The sequence below is a fragment of the Acanthopagrus latus genome, chromosome 18 (genome assembly GCF_904848185.1).
Source record: "Acanthopagrus latus isolate v.2019 chromosome 18, fAcaLat1.1, whole genome shotgun sequence".
Classification (NCBI taxonomy): domain Eukaryota; kingdom Metazoa; phylum Chordata; class Actinopteri; order Spariformes; family Sparidae; genus Acanthopagrus; species Acanthopagrus latus.
The window spans coordinates 23,378,542-23,399,632 of NC_051056.1; the positions used below are offsets into that span (position 1 = coordinate 23,378,542).

Genomic DNA, 21,091 nt, shown 5'->3' on the forward strand with positions numbered 1-21,091 from the left:
AGAGAGGGAAGGATGGAGAGATTGATGCACCAGTGAAGGACAGGAGTTAAATGCTTAAAAGCTGGCCAGACAGAGGCGGAGAAAAGTTGGCAAAGAGAGGACGAAAGCGCTCATTTGGTGTTTGGCTCTGAGTAAAAATCGAGGTTTAACCACCTGCGCGCGTGTGTGTGTGTATGTGTGTGTCTGTGTGTGTGTGTGTGTGTGTGTGTATGTGTGTGTGTGTGTGTGTGTGTGTGGGATTACGTTGAAAGTCAGGAGTAGTGATGACGCTGATGACAACAAGCTGAAATCTCCCTCAGCTCTGTATAAAGCCTTCTTCTGTCTTTGCTTTCTGTGGCCCTCCATCTTATTTTTCCTTCTCTCTGCTCTCCGCGCCCTCTCCTCCCTTATTCCCCCGGCCCCAGAGCAACCTGTTTGTGTATTCATGCCTCTCCATCCCACTCTCTCTTTCTGTGTCTCTCTCTCTCCCTCCCTCCCTCTCTGTCTCTCTACCCACTTGTCCTAACCACCATTACACCTCTTTGGGTCATTTAATTTCTAGACATCATTTAGCCGGTTCACTTGAGAACGCCAATCAATTTGCTGGCGTCCTCCTTACGGAAAAAAAAAAAAAAAAAAAGGGACAAAGCTCCTGATGGAGACAGACAACCTTTATCCGAGATTAAATAAGATTAAAGTACGGCTTAAGATGAGCTTTGGGGATGAGGATGACGATTAAAAGAAGACACCCACAACAAATACGAAATTACCAATTACCAGTTCCTGATGTTTAATTTATATTGCATCCAAAAATACAACAATCCAGATAAATCAAGGTCAAAATTCCTTGCGAGGCTGATTCTGAACATCTGTGTTTTAGTGGCTTTCTTTGGTCACTCAACCTGTGACTCCGTTCACCGTTGTCTTAATATAAAAGACCTGCGTTTCTCCTCGAGGTTGAGGCTTTGACGCGCCGAGATCACGCAGCGAACAAAGGCGAGCGCCATTTCATCTTCGCCACACAAGCATCTCAGTGGCGAAACAAAAAAAAAAAAACCTACAGCAAAGTTATTCGAACTGACATATAGCGGCACGCGATGAATCAAAAGCTGCTAATCATCCGTACATTGTCGCCATGCGTTCTCACCTGCAGTGACAAGATGACACTAAGCAGCTGTTAGTCAGTCATTATGAATTAAAGCTGACGCAATAAGTGGTGAGTGGGAGCTCAGAAAACGTAGAAACAGGGGGAAAGTTGACCAGAGTTCGACTTGATGCAAATGAGCAGTGATGCGGGAGAGAAATGGCCAACTCAAAGGAAGATGTATTCACTTTATGTTCTCCCATGTGAGGCCTCTCTTGACTACAGCTGGCAAAGAGTTCAGCGCTTCCTGAATAACTGGAACAGGAAGGCCCTGCACGCACGCCGGCCATCAGAGAGAGAGAGATACTACACAGTCAGTCAAAACGTATAAAGCTGGATCAAAGATTTAAGAGATGATAAACAATTTGCAGATTCAACAGGTGAAAAAAAAAAAGCTGAGTTTTGATTCCATTCGCCCAAACCATTTAAATTAATTAACGTTACAATGATTGGTGGATTAATCAATTTAGACAACCATGCAAGGAACTTAACGGCATAAATTAGAACCGGGCTGATTGGGACTGCAATTTCTAATTATCTTTAAACATCATATATAGAAATCAGTTGATTCCCATTTTGCCATTTTAATCAATAATTCTATCGCGCAGCTCTTAAACATTCTTACTTAAAGCAGGATGTAAACATATTTTCAGGACTGTTTACTGAACCTTTGGATCTTTGCTCGGGTTATTCCTCTGGGAATATCTCAGCGACTCAGTAGCCAATTTGTTATTCAGTGAGTCTGTAAGATGCAACGCTGTGCTCCTGCAGCCCTGTGCTGTTAACAGGTGGAGCTCTTGCATGCGCACATCGCACATAAAGCCCCACCCCTCCACCTGTGAACAAAGGACTCTGTGAATGTAAATCAGGAGCTCCAAGACGGTTTGATTGAATTTTTCTCAGACTCTCTACGCATTTACTGATAAAGATACTTGCCGTATACATGCAGCATACGGTAAGCTTCACAGTCGAACACAATGGCAGCTGATGTCAGTCTGTTGCATCACAGTCTCATATTCACGCTGCATCGCTAATAACATACTGTGGTGATGTAACAAGCCGACCAGACATCAGTCACACGTTCAACAGGTTAGTTCTCCTCCTAAATCTTTATCTAGACAGGTAATATCAGATGAAGGATCAGTCTAATATCTGCCTTCAGTACACACATGCAAATATGTGCTCAGGCTTTATATCGGCCCTCTGTGGTCTGACTAGTTTAGAAATCAGAGTCAAACAGCCGCGTGGTGTTTTGACAGGAGGAAACAGCCACAGTATTTTACTTTCAAACTCATTAGTGCAAAAAGCTCTGCTGTATATAGAGGACGGCATCATAATCATTTGTTTTGTTGCAACGCTCTTAAAGGATAAGTTCACCCGAAAATGCAAATTCAGTCATTATCTTCTCGCCTTAATTCTGATGGAAAGTCAAGTTTCTAGACCACAAAGCATTTCTGGGGCTTCACAGCAAAACAGTGCTGCGGCATTCTCCTAAACAGCTGAAGCAGATGGCGATTCGTTTTAAAATCTGCCAAAAAGAACATTAAAATGGCTCCATACTGCCTGTCCAGTGCAATACAAGTCTCCAGAATCCTAGAGAGAGAAAGATCCTAAATTGATTCGAAAAGATGCTGCGCACACCCATGACGTCATTACAGCTTGTCGTGCCAGTACTTTAAGCTCCAGGATCTGATCCTTTTATAAAAACATAACAAAGCCGTCATATTGAATCCAAATTTGGCAATTCGGCCAATAAAACCTGCTACAAACTATTGGACAATTCTCCATTTCATACTTCTCACTAGTCTGTTATATGAGTATTTTGCATGTTAAATGGTGAGAATATAAAGCGATTGCATGCTTTAACCTACTTTTACTCATTAAGACAATAATTGCCTGCACAGGGCTATGAAACTGATATCATGAGGGACAGCGAGACCATAAATTATACTCATTTACTGCAGACGCACTAATAGCTCCTGTAGGAGTATGACTGCTATTTTTCATTAAGGAAACTGTTAAACAAAATGAAAAAATATGAAAATGATTTTAAAATGATCCCCCATTACAACAGCTCCTTGATTGTCTGCGACGGGAAAAGAGCATTATAATATAACGTGGTGCAATACGACAGAATTACAATCAATGCAAATAAGACACATCTTCCTGAACACTTCTCTGATACAACCCTGATATTAATTATACTTTGCCAACGCTGTTCTGCGGGAATACTAGATGTAGATTGCATTACGTTGTTCACGTGTTCATATTATTGTGTCTACTCTCATTTAACGTTAAAAAAATAAAACGGTTTAAATACAGCAACGTGTCATTGGAGCATTTTACAGTAGATTCTGAGCAATGAGCAGGACAATATTATCTTGTCGCAGATATACCTGAATCAGGAAACATACCAATATTTATGAGGTCAATCAGAAACAGTGAGGAAATTACAGAGACGTCTCAGCTCAGCACGTATCATGGTCACAACTCTTAAAAAATCTAAAAAGTGTAAATGTTATCTGTTTGAATTTTTAAGTGAATATTGTCCAAGATAGGCATATTTCCTGACAGAGATAGATAGATAGATAGATACATAGATAGATAGACAGATAGACAGATAGATAGATAGATAGATAGACAGATAGACAGATAGATAGATAGACAGATAGATAGATAGATAGATAGACAGATAGATAGATAGATAGATAGATAGAAAGAAAGACAGAAAAAAAATAATAATGAAACAATCGTAAATGAGACGATCATAAATCACAAGGTCCTCCCGGTCGTCACCTGTCATTCTTTTGTTCTGTATCCATAATATTTCCACGCACCTGATTTTTAATTTTTTGTGGGGGAAAATGGCACATCTTACAATAGGAAAGATGTGCCTCGAATGGTGATTTTGGATTGATTGAAAAGATGCAGGCTCCTCTTTGGTGCAATTCAAATTAAATCAGGAAATCACTACGGGACCATACGTTATTGAGCTACAGTCACTCCTTTGAGGCTCTTCACTAATATCCCAAAATTGGAAAATTTACTACAATCTGCTTATCCTGAGTGTTTTTAACCTGATCTGCGATCAAATCTAATATCCTCCCATCTCTCGCTCACTGTCAACAGTAACAATATCTCGTTCTGATTGTGACTGTGAATCGGACTGCGGGAGCCGCTTGAACTGAATCAGATTAGATCGTGAGAGGTTCTCTCTGGAGGAGCGCCAGAGGGTGCTGGTGGTGCAGCTGCACCCGGAACAACGTCCCCGAGACGCCACGCGAGCCATCTTCAGCTACGCTTTAAAATTTGTGCATAGGCGTCATTGTGTACGTGTCTTTCGATGGGCGTTGGAGCGCATCAGTGATTTTATCTTTATATTCTTTTCATACTGACACACTTTGAATTTGTGTTTTGTGTGCGTTGCATAAGCTACTTGATGTCTAAATTTACCCCGGGATCAATAAAGTATCTATCCATCTATCTGATTTGCACCCAGCTGTGCCATATCCAACCAGTGGAAGCTACCAGAGAGCGTATTAAACATCTTCACTCAAGTATGAGTGCTGTTACATCACTGAAATATTACTCAATTACAAGGAAAACTTCTGATATCAAAATAATAATGTGAAAAATGCAGACAAAAGGTTTAGACATGAATTCAAATTGTACTCAGATTGTGATTTTAAATGTAAATAAGTAGATTAAATGGTGTAAAAGCATTCTAAGTACAATTACAGACTTGGAAAACAAATCTTGATTATAGTAATCTGAGTAGTTGTAATTAGTTACTTCTATCCCTGGAAGCCACATTTAATATTGCTGTGTGTGCAGCACCCAGAGGCCTAAGCTGTGGTAACTGCCCAAAGGTAATAAATGCAAATTAATTGTGGGGTAAGCCTCGCAGGCAAATAAAAATCATTGGTCACAAAGTTCAAATTAAACACATCAATACACGCTGACTCCCGGGCTGTAGCCGACGGAGCCTTGAGGAGACGCTTCTTCTTTCACTCCCCAGTCCCGAGCTGGTGTGTCGGTGACATCATTAGTGTTACATGGACCTGTTTGTTTCTTGAATTAAAACTCAAACTGACTCTGACATATCGAGCCAATCTTCTGGTGGGTGAAACCTTTCTGCTCGCTCCCCTGAAGGGACTGAAATCCACTCACTTTCCATCTAAAAGGGCCCCAAACTGACTGCATGTAGGCGGCCCCTGGGCACTTTCAGCTCCACGCTCTGTGGCTCCTTGTGTGTGTGTGTGTGTGTGCGTGTGTGTGTGTGTGTGTGTGTGTGTGGGAGTGGGAGAGTGTGTGAATGAGTGTGTGCACCTGTCAGTCTAATTCTTGGTGAGTTGTCGGTAATTGCTGGACCGTTGCGACCTGCTGAACCCCTGTAACGGAGCTCAGAGAGCCACTGTAAAGAGTACCACCACCACACACACACACACACACACACACACACACACACATTGACAGAAAACAACCCCGCGCGCAGCCTCGGCGCGAGACGAAGCAGGAGAAGAAGAAGCCGAGGAGGAGGAGGAGGAGAGCGCGCGCTGGAGGCGACACCTGTCAAGCCGTCACTAAACACACTTGGTTTATTTTGAAAGACCGAGGCGCCCTGAAGACTTTGGGGGATAAACCGAGGTGGAAATAGAGATTAGTCGCACCTAGTGGCGCCGCTTTACGCTCAGGGAGAGACACGGAGCGCACGGAGGAGACGGGAGAGGAGGGAGGAGAAGAAGAAGAAGGAGAAGAAGAAGGAGGACCGTGCGGCGTTCATGTTCCGACAAGCCCGTCCGTGGAGTTGAAGGAGCGAAGTTGACGCAGGTTAGATGTCGGCGGAGGGGAGCGAACTGACAGCGAGAAAAAACGTGACTTTATCCGAGGTTAGTCTCTCTCTCTCTCTCTCTCTCTCTCTCTCTCTCTCTCTCTCTCTCTCTCTCTCACACACACACACACACACACACACACACACACACACACACACACACACACTCGCTACAAACACATGAACCCACAGTGGAGCTCGCAGTGGAACAACAGGGTGGGAGATAACTAGCGCACATCGCGGAGCTCCGGTGCGGGCAAGACCGACACATCCTCCTCTTCTTCTTCTTCTTCCTCCTCCTCCTCCTCCTCCTCCTCATCCTCATTCCTCTTCCTCCTCGGCCGGGCGGCTGAACGGGACTTAACGCACCCGCGACACACACACACAAAAAAGAAATCTATTAAGTTGAGAGGATGATTTGACAAGGATGCCTTGAAGGGAAGCGAGGCAGAAAATGGATAACAAAGGTACGATCTGTGTCGGGTTGATGACTGTGCATGGAAGAGGGTTGAATGGTTAATTCAGGTTAGACTGAGAGGTTGATGCTAACAGGCTTTTCTTCTGTGTGTAATGTGCGTGTGTGTGTGTGCTTGTTTATGTGGATGTGTGTTAATGTGTGTTGCTACCTGCTGGACCAGAGGAAGAAAAAAAAAAAAAGAGTGAGATTTAAACAGCAGGGGCTTCGGAGAGTTACAGGCAGAGGGAGATTAAAGTGAGAGATTATACTTTGTAAAGAGACAGAATTCCCACTTGCATGTTTTCTCTCTCATCGCTCTTTCCTGCTCCCTCCCTTTTATCCCTCATGTGAGCAGCACAGCTTGTGTGTTTTTCAAGTGTGCGTAATTGCATGTGTCCTTCCTCTGTGTGTGTGTGTGTGTGTGTGTGTGTGTGTATTTGTCAAGACTCTCTCCCAATGGACATGCCCTTCTTACACGGCAACACAAACACACACACACACACACACACAGGGGCCCTTATGTGCTTTGATGCTCTGACACCAAAAAAAAAAAAAAAAAAAGACAAAACAACAACAACACACAAACAAAATGTTGCGTCATGCGACTCATTCCAGCAAACATCTCTCTCTCTTTTTCTCTGGACGTAAACACAAACATGCATCCGAGCACACACACACACACACACACACACACTCATACAGTATACAAGTACGGGATTAGCAGTCATACGGGGCCATATTGACACGGCAGATTAGAATGAGATTCTCGGGGCCAAAGTGGTACAGAACATGGGATTAAAGAAGAAAGGCAGCGACGGATGGAGGGATGAGCGGAGAACAAGGGAGGAGGGCGAGAGGCAAAGAGACCAAAAAGGGGGGCAACAGAGAGCGAGCGAGAGAGAGACAGAGAGAGAAAGAGAGAGCAGCACAGAACATGAGATTAAAGTGTAATGTCCTAGAGAGGGAGAGAGAATCCAGGGCAAGTCATGCAGTTAGAGGGAACTGCACATTGGCAGAATGTGGAGAGAATAAAGAAAAAGGAGAAGGCTGCAGACACTCTTCCTCTATCGCCTCCCTTTTGATCTCCTCTTATTCACCCATCCGACAGCAGGAGAGGAGCGCTGCTTATATAACTCTCCATTTGAAACGCAATAAGCCCGAGAAGAAGGGGGGGGGGGGGGGGGTAAAAAGAAGGGGGGAAAAAAAAAAAAAATGGGGATCTCGCAGATTGTTAAAACGCCACGAACAAAATTTAAAAAAAAACAAAAAAAACACACACAACCTGGGCGCAGAGGTGCACCCAGTCAGTACCGTCTCTGTGCCTGAATGGCGGTATTTTTCATTTCCTGCGGTCTGTTACAGGCATCATTCAACCGAACAAAGGGCCCCGGCGTCTCACACCTCAGAGGCAGATTGTGTGAAATCCTCAGCAGCACCTGTGTGCAGCTGTCCGAGCTTCTGTTTAGCTTAAAAACAAAGGCATGTCGGTGCCGATGTATCGAGCCGAACATGTGGTCCTTTATTGAACTCAAAGAATTATTCCTGACAGATTAATCTCGTCTTTTAAGCAGCTTTTAGTCCTCGTGCGTAAGTATTGCTGACTTAGCTGTGCCATGAGGTTGCTGATGCCAATTCGAGGCCAATATTAGACGAACAAAAGGTGTCTCATCGAGAATTACCGCAGCATTAAAATATTAACAAAGAGCCGGATTTTCTGCCTTTTTAAAAAAAAAACAAAAAAAAAAAAACAAACAAATAAGAGATTACATCTTCCTCAACAGGGTGTAATCCTCCAAAACAACAGTTGAAGAGCTGATTTTCTGTGTAGACTTCACATTAATTAGGCTCAGGACTGAATCTGTAGTGACATGGGTGGATGAGGCTGATGAGATTTACTGCAAAACACTTAAACACCAAAAAACACACCAACAAATCCTTGTTTAGTGTTGTTTTGATTCTTAAACCAGCAACAACCAGATCATTTTGGCCACTTAGGCGCAATGTAACAAGCTGCAAACACAACTCTGACATATTATCTCAATATTTATCAGATCTATATTTATTTGGCATCCTGCAACAGCAATGTAAGCACAGCATTCACCCTCCTTTTAGCTCTGTTTCAGCCTTCACTGAGGGAAATATCTCCCTCCCTAGCTGCTAAATGTTCGTCAGCTAATGACTGCCTGTTGTTTGGTGTTGGGCATGTTGCATAAGGTGTCTTCATCAAAGCATTTTCAGTAAAAATAGTAAAGTTGTGGGCCTTACAACCAAAACAATAAGAGGCGGGAGGGGGCGGGGGGCAATCTAAACCATGATCTTTTTTCCTTAAATCTGAAATGCCCTGTTGATTATAGCCGGACATGAAATACATTTCTTTAGTCCAATGAGAATTTACTTATTTGCCAAAAGGTTTTCGAGCCACTGGATTTGCTTGCTGATTCGAGGAAAGGAACCTTTATAAGAAGAACAGATCATCATGTCACTGAATCTTTATTTGGTGGTGCCAGCTGTATTGAAGTCTATGGGAGAATCACGGAGAAAAACACTTAAACCCAACATATCTACGTCAAATTGCCTCCAATGAAGAAATGCCTCTAGAAAATGAAGGAGCACACTTCAGAGTGTAGGTTGACAATGTAGTGTAATTGCTGTCTCATCAGAGATATTTGGTCTGATTGGCCCTGTTTGCCCTGCCCTGTCAATCATTTGGGAAAAAACAAAACCAAAACCATCTGTTGTGAAGCGACCCTCTAAAGTGTGCACTTTCATTTCATGGAGGCATAATGACGTAGATATGTTGGGTTTTAGTGTGTTTCTCGATGCTTCTCCTGTAGACTTCATTACAGCTGGCACCAAAGCAAGATTCTGTGACGTCGCGACCCTCCCCCTCTCTTTTAGGTTCCTTGGTTATCCCCGCTCTGCCCTTAGAGTTTACATAGTGACGACTTTGAATCATTTTTCTCAGCTCAGAGAAAGTTGTGCTAAAATAACCCCTCCATGGACTGAAAATTCAAAAACAGAGTTAACTGATCTAGTTTACAGTTTGAGATGTCCTGTCAACAGTTTTACAGACTGAGAAACACCTACATATGTAGGTTATTTGAACATTCACGCTCATGTTGCATTGTTGACAACACTCAAGGAAGAGCAGCGTGAAGTAATTCATCCAATCACCTTAGCCGTTTAGTTGGCTGCATCACTCAACTGTTTTGGATCTGCAGGTCAGTCAGAGTATGTAACGTTTGGAAACAGAAGACGACATTAAATACCACTACCTCTATGATCTGCTTGAAAAAAGGAGATTGCGGACACCTTATAGATCAATCTCTAAAATTGTCTCCCTGATAATGAGCTGAAAGACAATAAGGCAAAATGGAAAGACAGATTCATAATTTTATGTGACTTCTATAATATTATATCTTGTCTTCCAATGTTAGTATAAAGATTTTGAACTAACCTGATAAATAACTGAAAGCTCTGTTTTTATTCCATACCGTCAAACGTAAAAACCCCTGTAGTTTCCCCCTCGGGGGTTGAAACCCGCTTTCCTTTAGTGGTGAGGGCCTTTTTCCCTGGCGGCCATTTGTTCAGTTTACCAGCGAGTGATTGCATGGAGTGGTGGGCAGCGTTCAAGGCGCTGGGTCAGTGCCCTGTAGCAGAGCAGCAGGAGATGAGTCTCCGTGCTTCAGGTATCTGAGCAGTGTGTCTACAGTCCGGAGGCTGTTTGACCTTCTTATGTAACATGCTTACCTAAACGACGTCTGATTCTGTTCATCTCTTAATTCATACATTTGCAAATCTTTACCTTCTTCCTCTTTATAATCTCACACTGTAGCTTCAACGTATTAAAAACCAGGGATTGATTTGGATCAGTTTCAGACTGTCCTCGGCTTTGTTTTCACGCCTACAGTCATGACATTCAGCATTAATGTTTCACTGCAAAATATAAATAATTCAGCTGTGTGAAACCAGGACTGGACGGTTACTGAGCATATCAATGCTTGTCGACTTTGGCAGGCTGTTAACATTTCCTTTTATTAATGATTCAATATTGGAATTGGTGCCCATCCAAATCAATATACGATTGTAACAAATGGAAGATGTCCATGCTGCCTTTCGACTGGCTCTTCATGGCGGTGAAACCTTGTGCTTTATCACGAAGGTAAATGGTTAAGTCCGGATGAATTGAACCGGAGTAGATTGTGCTTTATTGATCAGCAAGAGGGGAAATTGTCTTGTCATCTTCATGGTCATGGTATTCATCAAAAAATCAAATGGAGGACGTGTAGTATATTGTGCCCCGTAGTGAACTACCACATATTTACAACATCTAGAAGAATATGTGAAGGTATTCTCTGGCTCCAAAAACCTTTTTACTCTCTTCGCATACAAGAAGAACAAACCAAAAGAACAGGGGTAGGAGGAGAGCGCCTGCTATATATACTGTTTGCATCTCCAAATATACCTGCGCATTAATGTTTCCAGGCACCCCACCCTATTAAAGCCTGCGTGTGGGAAACACTGCACTTGGAGCCATATTTATAGTTCAACCCGCCCCCAAAACAATGATTTCATAACCGTGTCCTGAACAGATTTACAGAGCCTCAGACTGAGACACTACCCAGCATGATTTACTGCGGATTACAGCACATTTTCTCATTTTTCACCAAACACTAGTGGAACATGAAGCTCATTTATATGTAAACAGTCAAACTGACAAGTATGGAGTCCAACCTAATGCTTGCACTGTCCCAGATTATTAATAAAAACAGAAGTTGATAAGAAAGTAAAGCTCTAACTTTAATACAAGTGACAGAAAATCATAATGTAAATGGTGGCTGTGTGCCCTTATTATGTCATGGGCTACTCTGATCATATCTGTCATGCTATGTGAAGAAAAGAATAATTGAAAGTGTGAGGATGAAATAGTCCTAACTGCAGCGGGCCGGCTCATGAAATGACAAAGGCCCCATTTATATCAGGTATTAACATGTGATCTGTATCTGGATAATGACATTCAATCTATGGGCCTTTGCATTTACATCCGCTGTTTAACAAGCATTCTCATTATCTGCATTCTTCCCACATTGTGATCAGATCTCAATAGAGCTCGACAGCGACCGCCTACCTTTTTGAACGGCTGCGGTTAAGGGAGGTGAATTTCCCATTCATTCACGCCATCGACGTTTCAGAAAAAAAAAGCTCATACAAAGAGTTTTTAAGCCTGGAACCAAGCCAAATGACTAAAAAAATGAATTGTGACCATTAAATATTTGACTGAAAGCAAAAGAAAGGAAAATTGGACAATGGAGTAAAGGTTGAAGACTGTGTATGTAATTATTTAAAGACTGAAGGACTGCTCATCATTGAGACCGATTCCTTTTTGACTACTTTCAACTCACACGAACTGCTGGACAGCCTGACCTGTAGTGATTTTCATCCTGGAAAAGTGTCCGATGGCTCAGAAAACTTAAATCATGGTTTCTGTGTGGTAACCTGCCCATTGTAGCAGTTAATCGCGAACCAACACAACTTTGGGAGGTGTAGCAAACATTCGCATGGTAGCACTTCATGACTGTGGGTAATAGATGTGGAAAACACAGCGTAGGATATGATACATGACTCTACGATAATTAGTACATTACAAGACAATCATCTAACAATACACCTACAGATGGCAAAGTGTAGGAATGATGTATTTATTCACTTCATTGTTGTCTCACTTTTGCAGAAAATTAAATCAACATATGTAATGCAGTCAAGCAAACTATATTTGCGCCAGTCTGTCAATAATAATATCAGAAAACCTCCTCTCATTGGTGCCATAGTACTAAAATAAAACATGTTTTTGAATGTGAGATTGATATAGTGTCATATAATCCAGACTTGTGGCTACTACATGAGCATATGCATCGTCATTTCATCATCTCACAGCTTGTGAGAAGTTTATATCGGATGGTGACAACATGATGGCTACTAATAATCATCCTCAATTTGTAATATGAATAGGATTCACTCTGGAAACTCACTGTTGAGCCCTACATACTCATTGTTAAGCGTCACAGCTGAACTCAAGAGATCATTCACATTACATAACTCTACGAGGGAAATCTTGCTATCTACTAAAACTTTTCGTATGTGTGGCTATAATGCAACATTTTGATGATGACAACGTATCAAATGATAATGTGAAATCAATGTGACAATGTGAAAAGCGTCGTTCCTTGTGACTACAGTGAACTATCACCTGAATCTGCGGCTCCCCCTCAGCCTTACAAAGCTTCAGACCGAGTTTCCGCTCATTGTTAAGCTGTCAAGCAGCAACTGTGCTGTTTTAGTTTACTCTCACGGCTTTCAGAGTGTTGTTTTTCAGCCACAAAGGCAACTGTTTCCAGTAAAGAGGGCTCTTAAAAACCCATACGCTACCTGCTCAGCAGCAAACAGCAGACAGACACAGTTGGCAATGAGCTGGTGAACACAGTGGAACATTTAGCAGCTAAAGAGCCAGATATTTCCCTTAGGAGACGGTAGAGACAAAAAAACAGAGATAAAAGAGAGTGAATACTGGGCTCACGTTCAGCAGGTAGCCGCACACTCCAATTACCTCTAGCATTAACATTTATTTTCCCTTGCCCACACAGGATATCCAGATGAATAGTGTGTGCCAGGTGTAGAACATACAGTAAAGTTTATGTGTTTTAACACATGCCAACAGCTTGATAACCCATACAACAGTAAAATCCCCTTTTTTTTTCTTTTTACTTCCCTCTTTGCTTGAAAGGCAAAACAATCTGAAGAGCTTAAAATACAAAGCACATGCATTCATTTCCAAATTGATTCCACGTAGGCATCGCCATTGTCGTAGTTTATGCCTTATGCAATCTATTGTAGGAGGCAGCGTGGCTCCAAAACCAACCGTGCTTTTATGTAATTGAGGTTATGCCATGTTTTGGCTGAGAGTGTCCCGAAAAAGACATAATAAATAAGATCCCCAAAGAAAAACCTGCAATAAATATATATCCCACAGGAGATGCCAGATAGGAACATTAGAGAGATGCATTACACAAGGGAAGGTTTTAACAATTTAGGAGGCTTTCTGATACACGGCCATGGACATATACACACACATACACACACACAAACACAGCGGCTTTGCATTAGGCTGTGTTAAATTGCATTATGGCTTTGTGTCCGTGTGTGTATGTGTGTGTGTGTGTGTCCATTTGTTGGAGCAGAGGAATAGTGTGGGAGATGCAGGCAGGTCAGAGAGAGTAGGAGTCACACAGAGAGCAGTTCAGAGATGTGCTTTTTGTTTGTGCAGCACTGATGACTTCAGAGCTCTGAGGCACTGTTCCCTCACCTGCCTTTAAACCAGCTACAGACACCTCCAGAAAATACTGGACCTTTGATTAAATGCTGCGAGCCATGAGTTGAATCACTGGACAAACATTAAAATAAGACGGAGAATATTCTCACACAGCTTTCAACCTCTAAGACAACAGACGCAGTTTAGCAGCGCACCTCACACAAATGAACTGTTGTCGATAGGCGTGTGTCCCGAGGGTTAATTAAAGTAATTACAAAAATTATCGGTTGATATCCCCGCCAGCTGAGATTTCTGACAAATTGTGTTTGTTGCCGAGGAGAGTGTGTCAAAAATAGATGCCGACACGATACTTTGTGTAGAAGATAAACGCAGAGGTGAAAGGGAAAGATGTGATGGTCTGGATGAAGGGTTCATTTGATATAAAGAGTGATTTCCTTTTGATCGTGCATGGATCAAAGGCTAATGGAGAGGGACAGGTATGAGAGTATTAATTAATAAATCAGCAGGGGTTACTGATTATTTGGGGAATAAAGGGATGTTCATCATCTAATTTCTCTACATGGATTTTTAATGTTGTGTTACTTTGGTAACCATTTTTTTTATTCCAGTGTGTTTGTGTCCTTGAACACTTGACTGCTTGTTTCCCTCAACAACAAGAATTGAGGATTTGATGTGCAGGATCAGAACCAGAATAATAATTGGAACAACTGCCCAGCTCTTTCACATAGGCACATAATTTAAGCCCCTCATATTCGGCCAAATTGCATCATTCATCGAGCCACAAGCTCTAGACTGTCTCCATTTTCCAATTTTGTCTCACTTGCACCACAGTTCACATCTGTTGCAGCAGTCTGAACGTGTGGCCTGCAGCAAAAATTAGTGCTGCGATGACATGTGGTGCGTGTAATTCATTTGGAACTTGTGTGTTTTTATTTAAAAAAAGCTCAATTTTAAGATTTGGGGACTTTCACCAACTGTGTGCCTTTGATGGCAATGTTTCCCTGACTTAGCCCACTGATTAATGACAACAGTAATGTGTCTGTGTCTATTTAATGTAGGATAGTGTCTAATCTCCACCTTTTACATGTTGAAGTTCCTTTTGTGCTTTTGCTGCAGTTATTGAATGAATATATCTTCACAGCCAGTGAACCACTATGGTCATTAAAAAAAAACAAAAAAAAAAAAACATACATTTTGTTTACCAAAACCAAATTTGGACCAAATAACACAGCAATTATGCATATTAACTCAACTGTTTTTGGAAGCTACAACCTTCACAAGAACCGAAAAGCCTTCATTTGGATCGAAACAAGCATCTAAGTGGACCCGAATGCCAAATTACCACTAACTACCATGGCAACAAAGAGTGAAAGCAACTGTCACGCTCGGTGCACTATCGAAAATGATAAAAAAACAGAATAAACATGTACACAAGCCAATTACCGAGGTGTGTTCAGAAAGTGCTCGGCTCTCTGCGTAGCGCGACAAGATGGCGCTTGATTGTGAGGTCGCCTCGCAGGAATATGTGTTTGACCCGATGTATTGAATTCCAATAGATCTCTCAGGTATGCAGGGATCATGTTAGACGCTTGAATAAGCTTTGATAATTACCCTATGGCCTTTTCTGGAGTGTGCTCATTCTCTCTTTATAATGAGGAACAAAGGTAAACACAGCCAAAATGGAATGACTGCTGGCTCACTAACAGGCAGACTGGCAGGAGCGGCATTGGTTTTAGTTCACTCGGCTCAATCAGCAACAGTGCTTTTCACACCAGTAGTTTTATCGTTTTTTTTGTCTTTCTTTTTAAAAACTTCAGCTGCTGTGAGACCTTTTTTTTTTTCCTTCTCTTCTATAGATAATAATGAAATGGAGAGTGGTGGGGAATAATAGAGAGCAGAGAGATAAAGAGTTAGTGGGTAAAGCTTGTCAGCTGGATCCCGACCTTCAGTACCGTGCGCCTTAGCCTGCCACCAGGAGGCCGCACGTACTTCACATCTTATTGGATTCAAAATGACTTGTTTTGTCTGTCATTGCAAGCACACACACACATCCACAGAGACACACACACACACAAAGGACTCCAGGGATTCTGCTCTAAAGGCATAAGTACTAAGTTCAACCTAGCGAGAGTTATTGTGACCTATCTAAGAGTGCCTTCTGGTGGGCTGTTGTGTATGTGTGTGTGTGTGTGTGTGTGTGTGTGTATGTGTGTGTGCGTGTGTATGTGTGTACGAGGGTGTCCGGCCCCGTAAATTGCCTGTCTGTAGATACTTCCTGTGCATACCTCATTCTGAGCAAGACACAGAGAGCACGAGAGAGAGAGAGAGAGAGAGAGAGAGAGAGAGAGAGAGAGAGAGAGAGAGAGTGTAAATGCTTTGAGCTGGAAAAACCTTCAATCATATTTAATGGGATTATTTATCCACATACTGTCATGAGACGATGTGTATGCATGCTGGGCCGTGTGTGGAAATGTGTGTTTTGCTGAGAGATGGGGTCTATCATAGCATCTCCCGGCATATAATATTGCAGGCAGATGGGTGTGTGTGTGTGTGTGTGTGTTTCTTTCTGTGCAGATAAATGTAGTGCGCTCCTCCCGCGCTGATAGCGAACGGTGTTAGGCTGATATAACAGGTCAATTTTAAAGCTGTTTATGTTCCATTCAGACATTGGCCAGGTCACATCGTCCAATGCTGATGTGACGGAGGCTCCTGTCTTTAAGCAGCCACTGAATATGCTTTTACGAATATTATTTTCTTTATCGCAGATGGCTAAAGCAGAGAAATCGTTCCAGCATGCTGTGGGAGGATTTTTACTCGCAGCTTCAGGGGTGTCAGTCTGTAAAAACCTGCAATGAAAACGCGCCTCGCCCTGCCTTGAGGAGCTGCCAACCCACCTAAAAAAGCTTTCATCTTCGAGGGGTTTCACTGGCTCTTCAGTGTCCCCTGTCTAATTGCCGTTGCAGGAGGGTTTTTTCGGACCTGCCAAGCAGAACATTCTCTGAATATTTTTTTTTGAAATATGAGTTACTCTTTGCAGATTTTTTTTTTTTAATTGAAAGATGTGGAATTTTTTTTTCCCGGTCAGCCGCCACTTCGGCCAGATAATGTGAACACTCATCATTAAACCTGCATATTTGCCTAACCGTAATTGGAGGTGAAGCGAGTGGGTGAAGTAGCTGGACTCACGCTGGCAGCGCTGTGAATATATTGTCAGCACCCAAGGCCGCAGCCCTCAGAGAGCCCCTGGAGAGATAATACAGTTTATTTACCGCTTATGCATAAAATCTCGGTGCTGTCTCTGTTGCCCACAGTGCGAGGTCTGACTGTTTTAATTATTAGCTGCTGTGTTTAAAATGAAGCCGCCAGCATTTTCATTATTCGCACCATATTTATGCAAAACACCTTCACTCAGGGTGTCGTGTGTGTGTGTGTGTGTGTGTGTGTGTGTGTGTGTGTGTCAGCTCATCTCCACTTTCGTTTCTTCTTTTCTCATCACTACCTCTCCCCATTTCTCTCTCGTCCCCGCTGCCGTCCTGCCTTTTCACCTCCTGTCTTCCACTCTTAAGCCGGTCCCCAACTCGTCCTCCTCCTCTACCTCCTCCTCCTCCTCCGATGCTCTCTTTTCCTCTCTCCAGCAGCGCTCTCTCTCTCTCCCTCTCTCTCTCTCTCAAAGTCTCGTTTACTCCCTCCTCGGCTGTTCATTCCTTCTTTGGAGACCGGTTTCCTCCGGGGCAAAAACTCTACAGCTCACTTTGTCTCCCTGTCCGCCTCCATCTACGCTCCCCTCCTTCCATCTCTCTTCTTTATCCTCTCTCTTTCACTCCTTTCACTCCCTTCCACAATACAATAGGTTTCAGGACCCATCTATTGAAAATTCCCATTTGCACTGCCTGCCTCTCAGAGGCTTGCTCTCATCTTATCACTGCTGGAGTTTTGTCCTGGCTGCTGCTCAGAAGAAGCAGAGGAGGAGACGTAGAGGGGAAGAAAGGAAACAAAGCGAGGAACACTGCCACCACACACACACACACACACATATATACACAGAGAGAATTGGGTAGCAGGGAAGGATTTAATTTAAAAAGTTTATCTTTGATTTTCATGCTCTGTCAACAATTCCTCCAAAACAGCGAACTGAAATGAACTGAAATAACCTGAACCCACTGCGCAATATAAAGTGTATCAAAAATGATAGCGATGGAAAATGTCATTGATAAGACATTTAGATGATGTCACATCCATGCATTTCCACAGAAAGCAGCAGATCAACAGTCACAACAGCCTCACATGTAGAAAGGTGTTGGTGATAAACAAGATAACAAAACCTCGGCAGCTTTGGCTACTTAAAGTGGATGAGACAGTCTAGCTAACGTTACTTAAAGGAGCCCAGTGTGGTTCTTTTATCAAACAACGTTACGTTTACATGCAGTGTCACTCGCATTAATGCACTACATGGTGCTCGAGACTTGAAAATGGTGCTGAATGCATTCGACTCCTCATAAAACATTTGTAATAATGATTTTAAATCCAATATCGTTTACGTCCATTTTCATTAGATACATTAATGCAGACACTTGCATAAAATCAAGCAGAGAAAATGCAGTTTACATCAACTACTTGTACTGCAAATGCACAAGAACAAACAAACAAAGAGGACTTGATAAAAAAAAAAAAAAAAGCTCTTCTTTGCAAGTATTGATCAAAAACTTGACACGTTTAGTTTTAATGTATACCAGGGCTCTCCAGAGGAGAGATTCAATTTGAGCATTTGAGAAACTATTTATAGCAGAAATAATAACTGAAATAAATTCTTTTTGCAGATGTAGGACCCCCTAATTATTAAAGTAACAATTTGTAGCACTTTATATGTATTAAACACTTTTTTACCATATTCTTTAAGTTGTTTAATGCTACTGGACTGTGGATTTCTTTGTGCAGGACTCAGGTCAGATTCTCCATGACAGTCAAAGGATGTGACCTTATGTATTTTCTCAAGTGCCTCTTTCTGCTCCACTAACAGACAGCAACAGTAGCTAACGTTAGTATAGAAATAGAGTCAGCTTACATGAACTATTGACCGTCTTCCACCACAACAGAGAAGTTCTACAGACACCCTTTAATTATTTTTTTTATAATCTGAGCACCACCAGAGGAGAGGTGTCTGCACTCTCACCAGTAATTAGACACATCCCCAGAACCAGCAGCAGGGCTCTCACCAAAAAACACCTGCAGTAAACTATGATATTACTGTGCATCACATTTTATTTTTGAATTTCCAACGGTGGTAATCTTAAAGTATTCTATGCCAAGCAGAAATACCAATTTAAAAATAATTTAAATTTTGATGAATATCAACAGCAACTTATATGAAAAAACAAACATTCTGCCAGTTTGGCCCAGCTCAAATAAAAAGCAGCGATAATGAAAAGAGAGAAGATAAACAAGTACAAAGAGAGAGAATCTGAGAAAAGAAACAGCCGAGGAAAGAAAAAGAATGACAACTAGAAGAAGGGCGAGAAAACAGAGGAAGACAAACACGGAATCTAAATGTTGAAAAAAAAAAGAATAGCAAACAAGAGGAAAAGGTGTTGAAGGGGGACGAATGTTAGAGAAAAAAACATGTCAGAAACCTTCTAAATAATCTACAGACGCTGTTTAACACATCAGCAGCATGAAACAGTCAACCTACAGTATAAGCAAATTCAGAGATAATTGACCTCAACACTATTCTGAGTGAGAGGAGAGAGATGGAGGGAGGCTGAGAGAGACCGTACCATGGTGTGAACCACCATAGAGTGTAAGTGGGAGGTAGTGTTGTCACAGTGCATAATGCTGTTGCTATCATTATCACTGGCTGGAAGAACAAAGAACAGAGAGAGTGTGTATGTTTCTGTGTGTGTGGGCCCGCAAGGAGGGAGAAAGTCAGAGAAAGTTCATTCAGGGGTGAAAAGAGCAGCAAAAGTGTGTGTGTGTGTGTTAAAGGAGGCCGTCTCTTTGTACGAGTGGGATGGATCTGGAGAACTCTGCATGAGAGTGTATTTGTGTGTGTGTGTGAGGTGTCCATTTTAGGGGAACAGCTGCTGGTCGAGGCTGGTGGCGCACAAACCACCCAGGCACAGATCTGCCGCGTGAAGCCGATAACACCAAAATGTTACTGACACATTCGTCCTGACATTTGTGGCATTTTCTTTTCACTGCATGTGTCCGAACAACAAGCATTTTGTAATTTTAGCACTCGCGTCCCTGTCGTCAAACCATAAGAGAAGTCGGTGCTTAACTGTAAATGGAAAAAAAAAGAAACCACAAAGGAACAAAATGTCATTGTTGATTATATCACATACAACTATAGAAACCTATTTGTATCAAATGTGTGATAAAAGTGATACGAACGTTATTACATCACTGCCACTTATAAGCTACTGTACTGCCGTGTTAAAGGAGTGCACTACAATCTCTCTGAATGTATTTGTGTCATTCCTGAGTGACTGAGATAGAGTCAGGGCTGGATCCAAATGTGGATGATGCACTAAGCGGTTAGCCGGCACGAGTGTCCACGTTCCATCCAATCAGATTATCGGGGCAGGCGAGCTGGCTTTGCATGCAGCCAGTCGTGGACTCTTCAGCAGAGGGATCGCCCTTCTCACCGGCAGAATTAACGGAGGACACAAGAGCGTCTAACATCCGGGCTGAACTGTTTCCTTGTGATCCAGACATTTCCAGTATAGAGTGCCAAAAACTACTGAAAAAAGACAGATGTGAACATTTCCAAACTTAACAACATGTTGATATCTGTTTAAATATCCTGCTTCACTCCATGTTTGTTTTCAACAACAACATTTTCGGTGAGGTCACAAAACTGTTTGTTCTCCGGCTCGCTGCTTATAATGGAGGCACACAGCGACCTACACCAGGCTATAGACTGGTTAAAAAACTATATTCATTAAAGAAAGTAATGCTAGAAAGTATGCTAGAAAGCTTCTGCAAATGCAATGGATACACTGAAGTTCTTTTTTCTTTTTAAAAAACAGAGTCTCTGACTATTAAATAAATGTATCCTTGACTGCTGAAACAAATGAAAGAAACGACAGGTCACACTCTGTATAGGACCACTGTGGCTCGTGACTTATTCTCAACAATAACAATATTTCCTTTTGCTCCCGTTCTGGTAGTTACCACACAGCCATCAGGTTAGTGTCAGAGTAATATTTCTAATGATGAGCCAGGTGTGCTGATCTGAACACATTCATCAGTTTGCTTAGTTGGAACTTCTGGTAACAATGTGCATCCAGTTTAAACGGTAAGAGCCACATAACATTTCTCTCCAGCAGAAGAAAGCTGGATTGAGAGAAAAAAAAA

At 42.2% G+C, this 21,091-nt stretch overlaps 2 protein-coding genes across 6 annotated transcripts in view; one reads left to right on the forward strand and one right to left on the reverse strand.

Moving 5' to 3' along the window:
• macrod1 (mono-ADP ribosylhydrolase 1) overlaps positions 1 to 21,091 on the reverse strand; it is a 133,838-nt gene that overhangs the window by 68,204 nt on the left and 44,543 nt on the right. The window lies entirely within an intron of this gene.
• flrt1b (fibronectin leucine rich transmembrane protein 1b) overlaps positions 1 to 21,091 on the forward strand; it is a 39,286-nt gene that overhangs the window by 144 nt on the left and 18,051 nt on the right. Inside the window, exon 1 of one of the 3 annotated variants that reach the window (XM_037078143.1) lies at positions 5,674 to 6,012. The exons of 1 other annotated variant lie outside the window; for it this stretch is intronic. The gene's annotated coding sequence lies outside the window, so the exon portion shown is untranslated. One more of the 3 variants, XM_037078144.1, reaches the window with a different exon arrangement.